Here is a 12,882-nt window from a genome sequence, read left to right on the forward strand (position 1 = left end):
TCACATGTTGTGTTTTCACTGTAAAGCATTTTATTTATTTATTTATTTTTATTTATTTATTTATATATATATTTTTTAAATCGGACACGATGGGTAGATTAACAAGATGTTTATCTTTCATTTGCTGAATTGGACTTGTTAATGTGTAAAGGCGCTGCCTTTTCAGCGGAATGTTGTCGAGGGGTTCCGCTAGCGGAACGTGTGACCTAGAAAGGTTAATATTAGGAAAGTTGAGAAATAAATATAGTAGACCTAGCCTATAGAAAGCTGATGGGATCTTCGTTAAGCGGCCATCACTCTGTTTTCTCTAGAAATGTTGCGCAACATTAGCTCATGAGCTCTCATGAAGTGTTTGATTAGATTTTCGATTACATTTGCATTGATGTCAGAGTGATTAGAGGGACAATGAAGTGCTGAGTACCAGGCAGTACGCAAGTAATGAACAGCAGCAGCAGTAGAGCTTGGAGAATAATAATTACCGTGACTAAACGGTCACGTGGAATTTGACTGCCTTCCTGACTCGTGACTGTCGGTGTGGCAGTAATACGGTCACCGCAACAGCCCTAGTCACATCTGGAGGAAACCTGACACCATCCCTACAGTGAAGCATGGTGGTGGCAGCATCATACTGTGGGGATGTTTTTCAGCAGCAGGGACTGGGAGACTAATCAGGATCGAGGGAAAGATGAACGGGGMAAAGTACAGAGATATCCTTGATGAAAACCTACTCCAGAGCGGASCTCAGACTGGGGCGAATACTTATGTAAATGTCATATTTCAACAACAAAAAATCTAAAAACGTGTTTTTGTTTTGTCATTATGGGTTATTGTGTGTAGATTRATGAGGGGGGAAAACAATTTCATCAAGTTTAGAATAAGGCTACAACGTAACAAAATATGGAAAAAGTCAAGGGGTCTGAATACTTTCCAAATGCACTGTACATGTGTCCAACAGGACTTTAATGCCCACATTTGTCTTCACATGACATATTTCTCTCTCACACGCAAAGCTCTGAGACAGAACATTGCTTATTGAGTTCATTGGATGCAATAGATCTGGCTAGGAGCCTGAAGCAATGACCCTTTACCACAGAACACTTCTTTGGTATGTATACACACATCTCTATGTACACTGTTCACACATAAGCACGCCACCTACACACACCATGATGAGTGAGCCATAGCGCCATAAACTCAGTCACAGCCCCATGTTACTACAGAAGGTCATATTTGTAGATCATAGAAGTCTGGAGGAGAGCCACTACAGTTTTCCTCCATCATGGTCCTGGGGATTTACAAAACAGACATTTGAACACAGGCCAGAACATAGGATGGAGAACAGATGAGCAGTGACTTACTTACTAAAGCAGTGAACTAGGACAATAATCCAGGTTTTGTGATTAGACAGCAAAGTGAAACCTCATGGTGGCTAGGCTACGTAGTGTTCACCCAGCAGCTTTTCCCAAACTGTGCTGGCAGATTTCCAACATTCTCCGCCTGTCAGGACACTACCCTCCCAGTTTCCAGCGCACTCAGCGCAATGCATTCCAGCACGCACGTGTCCTTTACAATACATTTTTACCATACAGTGCAATCAATACTCCTCTGTAAACTGGTAATCTCTATATATTCACCTTTATTCAACCAGGTAGGCCAGTTGAGAACAAGTTCTCATTTACAACTGCCACCTGGCCAAGATAAAGCAAAGCAGTGCGACAAAAACAACAACAGAGTTACACATGGAATAAACAAACGTACAGTCACAATAACACAATAGAAAATCTGTATACAGTGGGTGCAAATGAGGTAAGGCAATAAATAGGCCATAGTAGCGAAGTAATTTACTATTTACAGGTGGGCTGTGTACAGATGCAGCGATCGGTAAGCTGCTCTGACAGCTGATGCTTGTAGTTAGTGAGGGAGATATAGGTCTCCAACTTCAGTGATATTTGCAATTCGTTCCCGTCACTGGCAGCAGAGAACTGGAAGGAAAAGGCAGCCAAAGGAGGTGCTGGCTTTGGGGATGACCAGTGAAATATACCTGCTGGAGCRCGTGCTACAGCCGGGTGTTGCTATGGTGACCAGTGAGCTGAGATAAGGCGGAGCTTTACCTAGCAAAGACTTATAGATGACCTGGAGCCAGTGGGTTTGGCGACGAATATGTAGCGAGGGCCAGCCAATGAGAGCACTACAGGTCGCAATCGTGGGTAGTATATGGGGCTTTGGTGACAAAACAGATGGCACTGATAGACTACATCTAATTTGCTAAGTAGAGTGTTGGAGGCTATTTTGTAAATGACATCGACGAAGTCAAGGATCGGCAGGATAGTCAGTTTTACGAGGGTTTGTTGGCAGCATGAGGGAAGGAGGCTTTGTTGCGAAATAGGAAGCCGATTCCAGATTTAATTTTGGATTGGAGATGCTTAATATGAGTCTGGAAGGAGAGTTTACAGTCTAGCCAGACACCTAGGTATTTATAGTTGTCCACATATTTTAAGTCAGAACCGTCCAGAGTAGTGATGCTAGGCGGGCGGCGATCAGTTGGAGAGCATGCATTTAGTTTTACTAGCGTTACTAGAGGCCACGGAAGGAGGTTTGTATGGCATTGAAGCTCAGTTAACACACTGAACTCTATCGAAAAAGTAGTTAGTGAACCAGGCCAGGCAGTCAGAGAAACCAAGGCTGTTGAGCCTACCGATAAGAATACGGTGATTGACAGAGTCAAAAGCCCTGGCCAAGTCGATGAAGACGGCTGCACAGTACTGTTTTTTTTAATCGATGGTGGTTATGATATCGTTTAGGACCTTGAGCGTGGCTGAGGTGCACCGTGACCAGCTCAGAAACCGGATTGCATAATGGAGAAGGTACGGTGGGATTCGAGATGGCCGGGTATCTGTTTGTTAACTTGGCTTCCGAAGACTTTAGAAGGGCAGATGGATATAGTGTCTGTAACAGTTTGGGTCTAGAGCATTCCCCCCTTTGAAGAGGGGGATGACTGCGGCCGCTTTCCAATCTTTAGAATCTCAGACGATATGAAGAGGTTGAACAGACTAGTAATAGGGGTGCAACAAATGCAGGGTAATTTTAGGAAGAGGGGGTCCAGATTGTCTTAGCCCATCTGATTTGTAGGAACCAGATTCTTTAGCTCTTCAGGACATCAGCTGTCTGGATTTGGTGAAGCAGAAGCGGGGTGGGGGGTGTTGCCAGTTGCTGCGGGGGGTGCCGAGCTGTTGGCCGTGGGTAGCAGGTGAAAGCGTGACCAGCCCATATCAAATCAAATCAAGTTTATTTTATATAGCCCTTCGTACATCAGCTAATATCTCGAAGTGCTGTACAGACACCCAGCCTAAAACCCCAAACAGCAAGCAATGCAGGTGTAGAAGCCGTAGAGAAATGCTTATTGAAATTCTTGATTATCGTGGATTTATCAGTGGTGACAGTGTTTCCTACTCTCAGTGCAGTGGGCAGCTGAGAGGATGTGCTCTTATTCTCCATGGACTTTAGTGTCCCAAAACKTTTTGGAATTAGTGCTGCTGGATGCATATTTCTGTTTGAAAAAGCTAGCCTTTGCTTTCCTAACTGTGTATACTGGTTCCTGAATTCCCTGTAAAGTTGCATATCGCGGGGACTATTCGAAGCTAGTGCAGTATGCCACAGGATGTTTTTGTGCTGGTCAAGGGCAGTCAAGTCTGGAGTGAACCAAGGGCTATATTTGTTCTTAGTTCTACATTTTCTGAAAGGGGCATGCTTATTTAAGATTGTGAGGTAGGCACTTTTGAAGAACAACCAGGCATCCTCTACTGACGGGATGAGGTCAATATCCTTCCAGGGCGATTAGAAAGGCCTGCCCGCAGAAGTGTTTTAGGGAGCGTTTGACAGTGTTGAGGGGTGGTYGTTTGACTGCAGACCCATAACGGACGCAGGCAATGAGGCAGTGATCGCGGAGATCCTGGTTGAAAACAGCAGAGGTGTATTTAGAGGGCAAGTTGGTCAGGATGATATCTATTAGGGTGCCCATGTTTAYGGATTTGGGGTTGTACCTGGTAGGTTCCTTGATAATTGGTGTGAGATTGAGGGCATCTAGCTTATATTGTAGGACGGCCGGGGTGTTAAGCATATCCAAGTTTAGGTCATCTAACAGTACAAACTCTGACGACAGATGGGGGGCAATCAATTCACATATGGTGTCCAGGGCACAGCTGGGAGCTGAGGGGGGTCTATAACAAGCGGCAACAGTGACTTATTTCTGGAGAGATGGACTTTTAAAAGTAGTAGCTTGAACTGTTTGGGCATAGACCTGGATAGTATGACAGAACACTGCAGGCTCACTACAGTAGATTGCAACTCTGCACCCTTTAGCAGTTCTATCTTGACGGAAAATGTTGGATTTGGGGATGGAAATTTCAGTAATTTGTGGCCTTCCTAAGCCAGGATTCAGACACGGCTAGGACATCAGGGTTGGCGGAGTGTGCTAGAGCAGTGAATAAAGCAAACTTAGGGAGGAGGCTTCTGATGTTAACATGCATGAACCCATGGCTTTTCCAGTTACAGAAGTCAACAAATGAGAGCGCCTGGGGACACAGGGCCTTGGTTAACCTCTACATCACCAGAGGACCAGAGGAGGAGTAGGATAAGGGTACGGCTAAAGGCTATAAGAACTGGTCGTCTAGCGCGTTCCGAACAAAGAGTAAAAGGAGCAGACTTCTGGGCGTGGTAGGATAGATTCAGGGCATAATGCACAGACAAGGGCATGGGGGTGGGGAAGGGAGMTAACCGAGGCATGTAGAGCGGGAGTAGGGGATCCGCAGTAAAACAAAAAACAAATGAGAGCTACCCTAAACAACAGTATACAAGGCATAGTGGCATTAGAGGGACGCATAAAGCAATCACAGGTGTTGATTGGGATGGCTAAGACAATGGGTAAACAGCTAGGACAACAACGGGAAAATGTCGATGAATGGGCAGAGAGGGTCAGTTAGCTACACACTGAGTTCGAGGCTGGGGCCGACAGATAAACAAAATTAAGTACCGTGTTCATAAACAGTCCAGCAGGCATCAGCTGTGTGGCTGAGTGATCATAGGGTCCAATAAGCAGCAATGGACGAAACAGGGAGCCGCTCGGCAGTTGTCAATACGGTAGGCGAGCGGGAGACACCGCGCTCAAAGAGTTAGCGGGCCGGGGCTAGTAGCTGGGTCCTCACCAACATCAACGACGCAGAGGCCGGTTGAGAGCACATCGGCCGAAATATGTCAGCAGACCAGTCGTGATGGATCGGCGGGGCTCCGTGTCGACAAAGGGTCCAGGGAAATTGGCAAGAGGGGTATTGTAGTTGGTGTACTTCATTTGCTAGCCSGGGGAAAGGGCCTAGCTCGAGGCTAACTTGTGCTTGCTTCTGGACAAGGGCGTTAGCCACGATAGCCAATCATGGACACTCTTACTGACAGTTGTGGCTGCTTTGCGTGATGTATTGTTGTCTCTACCTTCTTGCCCTTTGTGCTGTTGTCTGTAACCAACAATGTTTGTACCATGTTATGTGCTGCTGCCATGCTATGTTGTCGTCGTCGGTCTCTCTTCATGTAGTGTTGTCTCTCGTCATGTGTGCTTTGTCATATATTGTAATTACATTTTTTATTTTTAATCCCAGCCTGTCCCCGCAGGAGGCCTTTTGGTAGACCGTCATTGTAAATAATATTTTTTTCTTAGTTAACTGACTTACCCAGTTAAATAAAGGTTAAATAAAATAARAATTCTTAAAGTATTCAGACCTTGGACTTTTCCCACATTTTATTACAGCATTATTCTAAAATGGATTACACTTGTTGCCCCCCATCAGTCTACACACAATACCCCATAAAAGTTAACACACCTACTCATTCCCAGATTTCTCTTTGTTTTTAAAAAGTTCTACATTGTAGAATAATAGGGAAGTCATCAAAACTATGAAAAAAACACATATGGAATCATGTAGTAAGTAACCAAAAATTGTTAAACAAATCAAAAAATATWTWWTTTTTGAGATTCTTCAAAGTAGCCACCCTTTGGCTCGACAGCTTTGAACACTCTTGGAATTCTCTCAACCAGCTTCATGAGGCAGTCCTGGAATGCCTTGTTAAAAGTTCATTTGTAAAAAAAAAAAATCCCTTCTTAATGCGTTTGAGCAGACGATAGCCCTATTTGGTAAAAGATCAAGTCCAAATTATGGCAAGAACAGCTCAAATAAGCAAARAGAAACGACAGTCCATCAATACTTTAAGAYATGAAGGTCAGTCAATATGGGATATTTAAAAAAACKTTGAAAGTTTCTATAAGTGCAGTCGCAAACACCATCAAGCGATATGATGAAACTGGTTCTCATGAGGACCGCCACAGGAAAGGAAGACCCAGAGTAACCTCTGCTGCAGAGGACAAGTTCATTAACTTCACCTCAGATTGCAGCCCAAATAAATGCTTCACAGATGCTGCATGTGTGGTTCCCACCGTGAAGCATGGAGGAGGCGGTGTGATGGTGCATTGCTGGTGACACTGTCTGATTTATTTTGAATTCAAGGCACACTTAACCAGCATGGCTACCACAGCATTCTGCAGCGATACGCCATCCCATCTGGATTTTCGCAAAGTGGGACTATCATTTGTTTTCAACAAAACAATGACCCAACACACATCCAGGCTGCGTAAGAGCTACTTGACCAAGGAGATTGATGGAGTGCTGCATCAGATGACCTGGCCTCCACAATCACCCGACCTCAACCCAATTGAGATGGTTTGGGATGAGTCGGACCGCAGAATGAAGGAAAAGCAGCCAACAAGTGCTCAGCATATGTGGGAACTCCTTCAAATTGTTGGAAAAGCACTCCAGGTAAAGCTGGTTGAAAGAATGCCAAGAGTGTGCAAAGCTGTCATCAAGGCAAAGGGTGGCTACTTTGAAGAATCTCAAATANAGAGTGTGCAAAGCTGTCATCAAGGCAAAGGGTGGCTACTTTGAAGAATCTCAAATATATTTTGATTTGTTTAACACTTTTTAGGTTACTAAATGATTCCATGTGTTATTTCATAGTTTTGATGTCTTCACTATTATTCCACAATGTAGAAAATAGTAAAAATAAAGAAAAACCCTTGAACAAGTAGATGTGGTACTGTACGTATTTTYAAAAAATCTGTTTTTGCTTTGCAATTATGGGGTATTGTGTGTAGATTGATGAGGGATTTAAATTGTTTTTAATCAATTTTAGAATAAGGCTGTAACGTAACAAAGGGTGGAAAAGTCAAGGGGTCTGAATACTTTCCCGAATACACTAATGTAGGTGGGAAAAGCACTTTCTAACTTGCCAAAAGKTTTTGCTAAGATATACAGTACATTGACTTTTTCCACATTTTGTTGGTTTTACAGCCTGAATTTAAAATGGATTAAATTGAGATTTTTTTTTGTCACTTGCTTAAATACAATACCCCATAATGCCAAAGTGGAATTATGCTTTTTGAATTTCCATTTTTTTTTATTAAACCTGAAAAGCTGAAATGTCTTGAGTCAATAAGTATTCAACCCCTTTGTTATGGCAAGCCTAAAGTTTAGAAGTAAACATTTGCTTAACAAGTCACATAAGTTGCATGAACTCACTATGTGCAATAATAATGTTTAACATGATTTTGGAATGACTACCTCATCTCTGTACCCCACACATACAATTATCTGTAAGGTCCCTCAGTCCAGCAGTATATTTCAAACACAGATTTAACCACAAAGACCAGGGAGGTTTTCCAATGCCTGCAAAGAAGCGCACCTACTGGCAGATGGCTAAAAACAAAGCTGAATATCCCTTTGAGCATGGTGAAGTTATTAATTACACTTTGGATGATGTATCAATACACCCAGTCACTACAAAGATACAGGCTTCCTTCCTATCTCAGTTGCCGGAGAGGAAGAAACCGCTCAATGATTTCACTATGAGGCCAATGGTGAACATAAAACAGGTTTAGAGTTTAATGCTTGTAAAGGAGAAAAAACTTGAGGATGGGTCAACAACATTGTAGTTACTCCACAATACGTTGAAAAAGAACCCGTTAGGAATACAAAATTATTAAAAAAATACATATAACACAGCAATCCTGGTTTTCCAACAAAGCCTTTACAAGTAATCTAATGCAAAAAAAAAATATGTCAACCAGCAAATTAACGCTTTGTCCTGAATAAGAAGTGTTGTATTGGATTTGCCCAAAACATATATGACTGAGTACCACTCTCCATTAATTTCAAGCATAGTGGTTGCTGCATCATGTTAGGGGTATTCTTGTAATCGTTTAAGAACTGGGGAGTTTTACAGAATAAAAAAAATTATGGAATGGAGCTAAGCACAGGCAACATGTTTTGAGGAAACCTGGTTCAGTCTGCTTGCCACCAGACACTGGGAGATGAATTCTCCTTTCAGCAGGACAATTGCCAAATCTACACGAGTTGCTTACCAAGACACTGAATGTTCCYGAGTGGCCGAGTTACAGTTTTGACTTAAATCTACGGCAATGGTTGTCTAGACATGATCAACAACCAAATTTGACAGAGCTTGAAGAATTTAGAAAATAATAAAAATGGGCAGATGTTGCACAACTCAGGTATAAAGCTCTTAGAGATTTACCCAAAGATTCAGAGCTGTAATCACTGTCAAAGTGCTTCTACTAAGTATTTACTTAGGAGTGTGAATACTTGTGTAAATTAGATATTTCTGTATTTCATTTTCAATAMATTTGCTCAAATTTCAAAAACATGTTTTTCWCTGTCATTATGGGGTATTTTGTATAGATTGGTGAGAATTTTTTATTATTTAATCMATTTTGAATTCAGGCTGTAACACCGAAAAATGTGGAATGWGTAAAGGGGTATGAATACTTTCTGAAGGCACTGTATTTACCTTGGTGCTTTTCCTAAAGACAAATACATGCAGGTCTTACCTGCGGTCTCCTGGAGGCTTTTATTCCCTGTGGCTCTCCTCCATGCTGGTGGCGTCTGGGGAGGTGGAGGGACACTGCATCTGGGGGGAGAAGGAACAACATCAGTATGTGTGTGTGTGTGTGTGTATGTGTGTGTGCGATCAGTTACAGAGAATCAACGGGAGGTATCAAAATAAMATTTTATCAGTGCTAGCTGCGCCACCAGAGTCTCTGGGTTCGCGCCCAGGCTCTGTCGCAGCTGGCCGCGACCGGGAGGTCCGTGGGGCGACGCACAATTGGCCTAGCGTCGTCCGGGTTAGGGAGGGTTTGGCCGGTAGGGATATCCTTGTCTCATCGCGCTCCAGCGACTCCTGTGGCGGGCCGGGCGCAGTGCGCGCTAACCAAGGGGGCCAGGTGCACGGTGTTTCCTCCGACACATTGGTGCAGCTGGCTTCCGGGTTGGAGGCGCGCTGTGTTAAGAAGCAGTGCGGCTTGGTTGGGTTGTGCTTCGGAGGACGCGTGGCTTTCGACCTTCGTCTCTCCCGAGCCCGTACGGGAGTTGTAGCGATCAGACAAGATAGTAATTACTAGCGATTGGATACCACGAAAATTGGGGAGAAAAGGGGATAACATTTATAAAAATAAAATTAAAATAAAAAACATTGTATTTGTCACATGCTTCATAAACACCAGGTGTAGACTAACAGTGAAATGTTTACTTACGGGTCCTTTTCCCAACACTGCAAAGTGACAGAGTAATAAATACACAGTGAATAACAACAATAACATGGCTATATACAGGGAGTACAAGTACCGAGTCGATGTGCAGGGGAACAAGGTAATTGAGGTAGCTATGTACATATAGGTACAGTTGAGGTCTAAAGTTTACATACACTTAGGTTGGAGTCATTAAACTCTTTTTTTCAACCACTCCACAAATTTCTTGTTAACAAACTATAGTTTTGGCAAGTCGGTTAGGACTAGAGGTCGACCGATTAATCGTGGAAATTGTATTTTTGGGCGCCGATTTGCCCGATTTTTTATTTTTATTTTTACACCTTTATTAACTAGGCAAGTCAGTTAAGAACCACATTCTTATTTTCAATGACGCTATGGAACGTCCTGTTTGACAGGATTTTAACCTTGGTCAGGTTCTCGGGGGACTCCAAAGTTTGCACGCTTACAGTTAACTTAGTCTATAATGCCCTAATTCTTTAGTCCTGACTTACATTGCACTTCTCCAAAGGATGGCCTGCTTTACGAATGCAGTAATGTTCTAAGTAAGTGCTAGTCTAGTCATGTAAACTTATATCTTATAAAATAACAATCAATCAAGGTCGACTGTCACTGCTCCATATGTTGACTTAACCATTAAACATTAATGCTTTCCTAAAATCAATACACAAGTAAGATTTTAAACCTGCATATTTAGCCTTAAAATGAATCCGGATTAGCAGTCAATATTCCAGGTGAAATTGGTCATTTCTCTTGCCGTTCATTGCACGCAGAGATACAGGTATATATGCAGGATCAGTTTGGGCCTACCTTTGCTCTTGGCGAACTTATTTGCCAGAATTTAATCTAATTATGCTAAACATTTGAAGGTTGTGCAAGTAACAGGAATAATTTAACTCATGGATGCCACCCGTTAATAAATACGGAACGGAATAAACGGTGATGTAGTTTCCGGATTAGTCAAAGGATATGGTTTAGAGAGAAATAGTCGACGCGTTATAATTCCTGTAATAACTTGCGTCTGAACTTGAAAGGGGTTCCTTCGTTATTTTACCGTTCATGTCTTCCATAGAGAATGTCTTGATCTACTTCAAATAAGGTCTGTGTTTCGTGCAGGCTAAACCGCCTCGACGTTTTGATACCCGTGTAAATCTCATTAAGATAAGGTAACGTTTGTCAACATATTTTCATAAATCCACTCTACAATTTTTTTTATCTTTCGCTTATATTTAGCCAATATTGATCAGAGTTAACTTGTCCTATGGATATCTACACAGTTATAAAATTGGCACGGTGGTGTAAGCCTACACAAACATAGACCTTATTTTAAGTGAATCTAAAAATATCCTATGAATAATGAAGAACCGCTTTTTCAGATTTTGCTAGAAGGTGTCATGGAATTATGACTCGCACTTTGGTCGTCAATTCTTACCATGCCATTATTAAAATAGGATTTCCTGCATATAGAAATTAAAGTTTTTGTTTTCAACATTCATCACAGGTAACCTAAACTCTATTTTATTCAAACAGTTGAGAGTATTGTCTCCTAAGCAGACTCTTCAGTATCATTGTCACTTCAGAGCTGTGTGTTATTTTATGTATATATTAAGTTAAAATAAGTGTTCATTGTTCATTCAGTATTTGTTGCAATTGTCATTATTACAAAAATGTGTGTGTGTGTGTATGATATATATATAAACATTATATATATATATATATATAAAAAAATCGGCATCGGCTTTTTTTTGTCCTCCATAAATCGGTATCGGTGTTGAAAAATCATAATCGGTCGACCCTAGTTGTGCATGCACGTAGATGCCTAAGTCATTTTTCCAACAATTGTTTACGGATTATTTCACTGTATCTCAATTCCAATGGAACAACAGACGTTACATACCACTAAGTTGACTGTGCCTTTAAACAGCTTGAAAAATTCCAGAAAATGATGGCTTTAGAAGCTTCTGTGAAGGCTAAGTGACATCATTTGAGTCAAATTGAGGTGTACCTGTGGATGTATTCAAGGCTACTTCAAACTCAGTGCTTCTTTGCTTGACATCATGGGAAAATCAAAAGATATCAGCCAAGACCTCAGGATAAAAAATTGTAGACTTCACAAGTCTCGTTCATCCTTGGGAGCAATTTCCAAACGCCTGAAGGTACCACGTTCATCTGTACAAACAATAGTACTCAAGTATAACACCATGGGCCACGCAGCCGTCATAGCGCTCAGGAAGGAGATGAACGTACTTTGTATCATATCCACAGTAAAACGAGTCCTTATCGACATAACCTGAAAGGCGCTCAGTAAGGAAGTAGCCACTGCTTCAAAACCTCCATAAAAAAGCCAGACTACGGTTTGCAACTGGACATGGGGACAAAGATCAAACTTTTTGGAGAAATGTCCTCTGGTCTGATGAAACTGTTCGGCATAATGCCATCGTTGTTTGGAGGAAAAAGGGGAGGCTTGCAAGCCGAAGAAAACCATCCCACTGTGATGCACGGGTGGCAGCATCATGTTGTGGGGTGCCTTGCTGCAGGAGGGACTGGTGCACTTCACAAAAGAGATGGCATCATGAGGGAGGACAATTATGTGGATATATTGAAGCAACATCTCAAGACATCAGTCAGGAAGTTAAAGCTTGGTTGCAAATGGTCTTCCAAATGGACAATGACCCAAGCACACTTCCAAAGTTGGGGCAAATTGGCTGAAGGACAACAAAGTCAAGGTATTGGAGTGGCCATCACAAAGTCCTGACCTCAATCCTATAGAAAATTGTGGGCAGAACTGAAAAAGCGTGTGCGAGCAAGGAGGCCTACAAAGCTGACTCAGTTACACCAGCTTGTCAGGAGGAAGGGGCCAATATTCACCCAACTTATTGTGGGAAGCTTGTGGAAGGCTACCCGAAATGTTACCCAAGTTCGACACAATTTAAAGGCAACACTACAAATACTAATTGAGTGTATGTAAACTTCTGACCCACTGGGAATGTGATGAAAGAATAAAAAGCTGAATAAATAAATAATTCTTGTTACTATTATTCTGACATTTCACATTATTAAAATAAAGTGGTTATCCTAACTGACCTAAGACAGGAATTTTTACTAGGATTAAATGTCAGGAATTGTGAAAACTGAGTTTAAATGTATTTGGCTAAGGTGAATGTAAACTTCCGACTTCAACTGTAGGGGTAAAGTGACTAGGCAACAGAATAGATATAGACAGCAGC

The 12,882-nt window shown here is 42.0% G+C and overlaps 1 protein-coding gene across 1 annotated transcript in view; it reads right to left on the reverse strand.

Annotated features, from left to right (window-relative positions):
• LOC111949408 (phosphatidylinositol 4,5-bisphosphate 3-kinase catalytic subunit beta isoform-like) overlaps window positions 1-12,882 on the reverse strand; it is a 101,182-nt gene that overhangs the window by 48,992 nt on the left and 39,308 nt on the right. Inside the window, 1 exon segment of the mRNA XM_070434238.1 lies at window positions 8,942-9,021. The gene's annotated coding sequence lies outside the window, so the exon portion shown is untranslated.

The sequence above is a fragment of the Salvelinus sp. IW2-2015 genome, linkage group LG22 (genome assembly GCF_002910315.2).
Source record: "Salvelinus sp. IW2-2015 linkage group LG22, ASM291031v2, whole genome shotgun sequence".
Taxonomy (NCBI): domain Eukaryota; kingdom Metazoa; phylum Chordata; class Actinopteri; order Salmoniformes; family Salmonidae; genus Salvelinus; species Salvelinus sp. IW2-2015.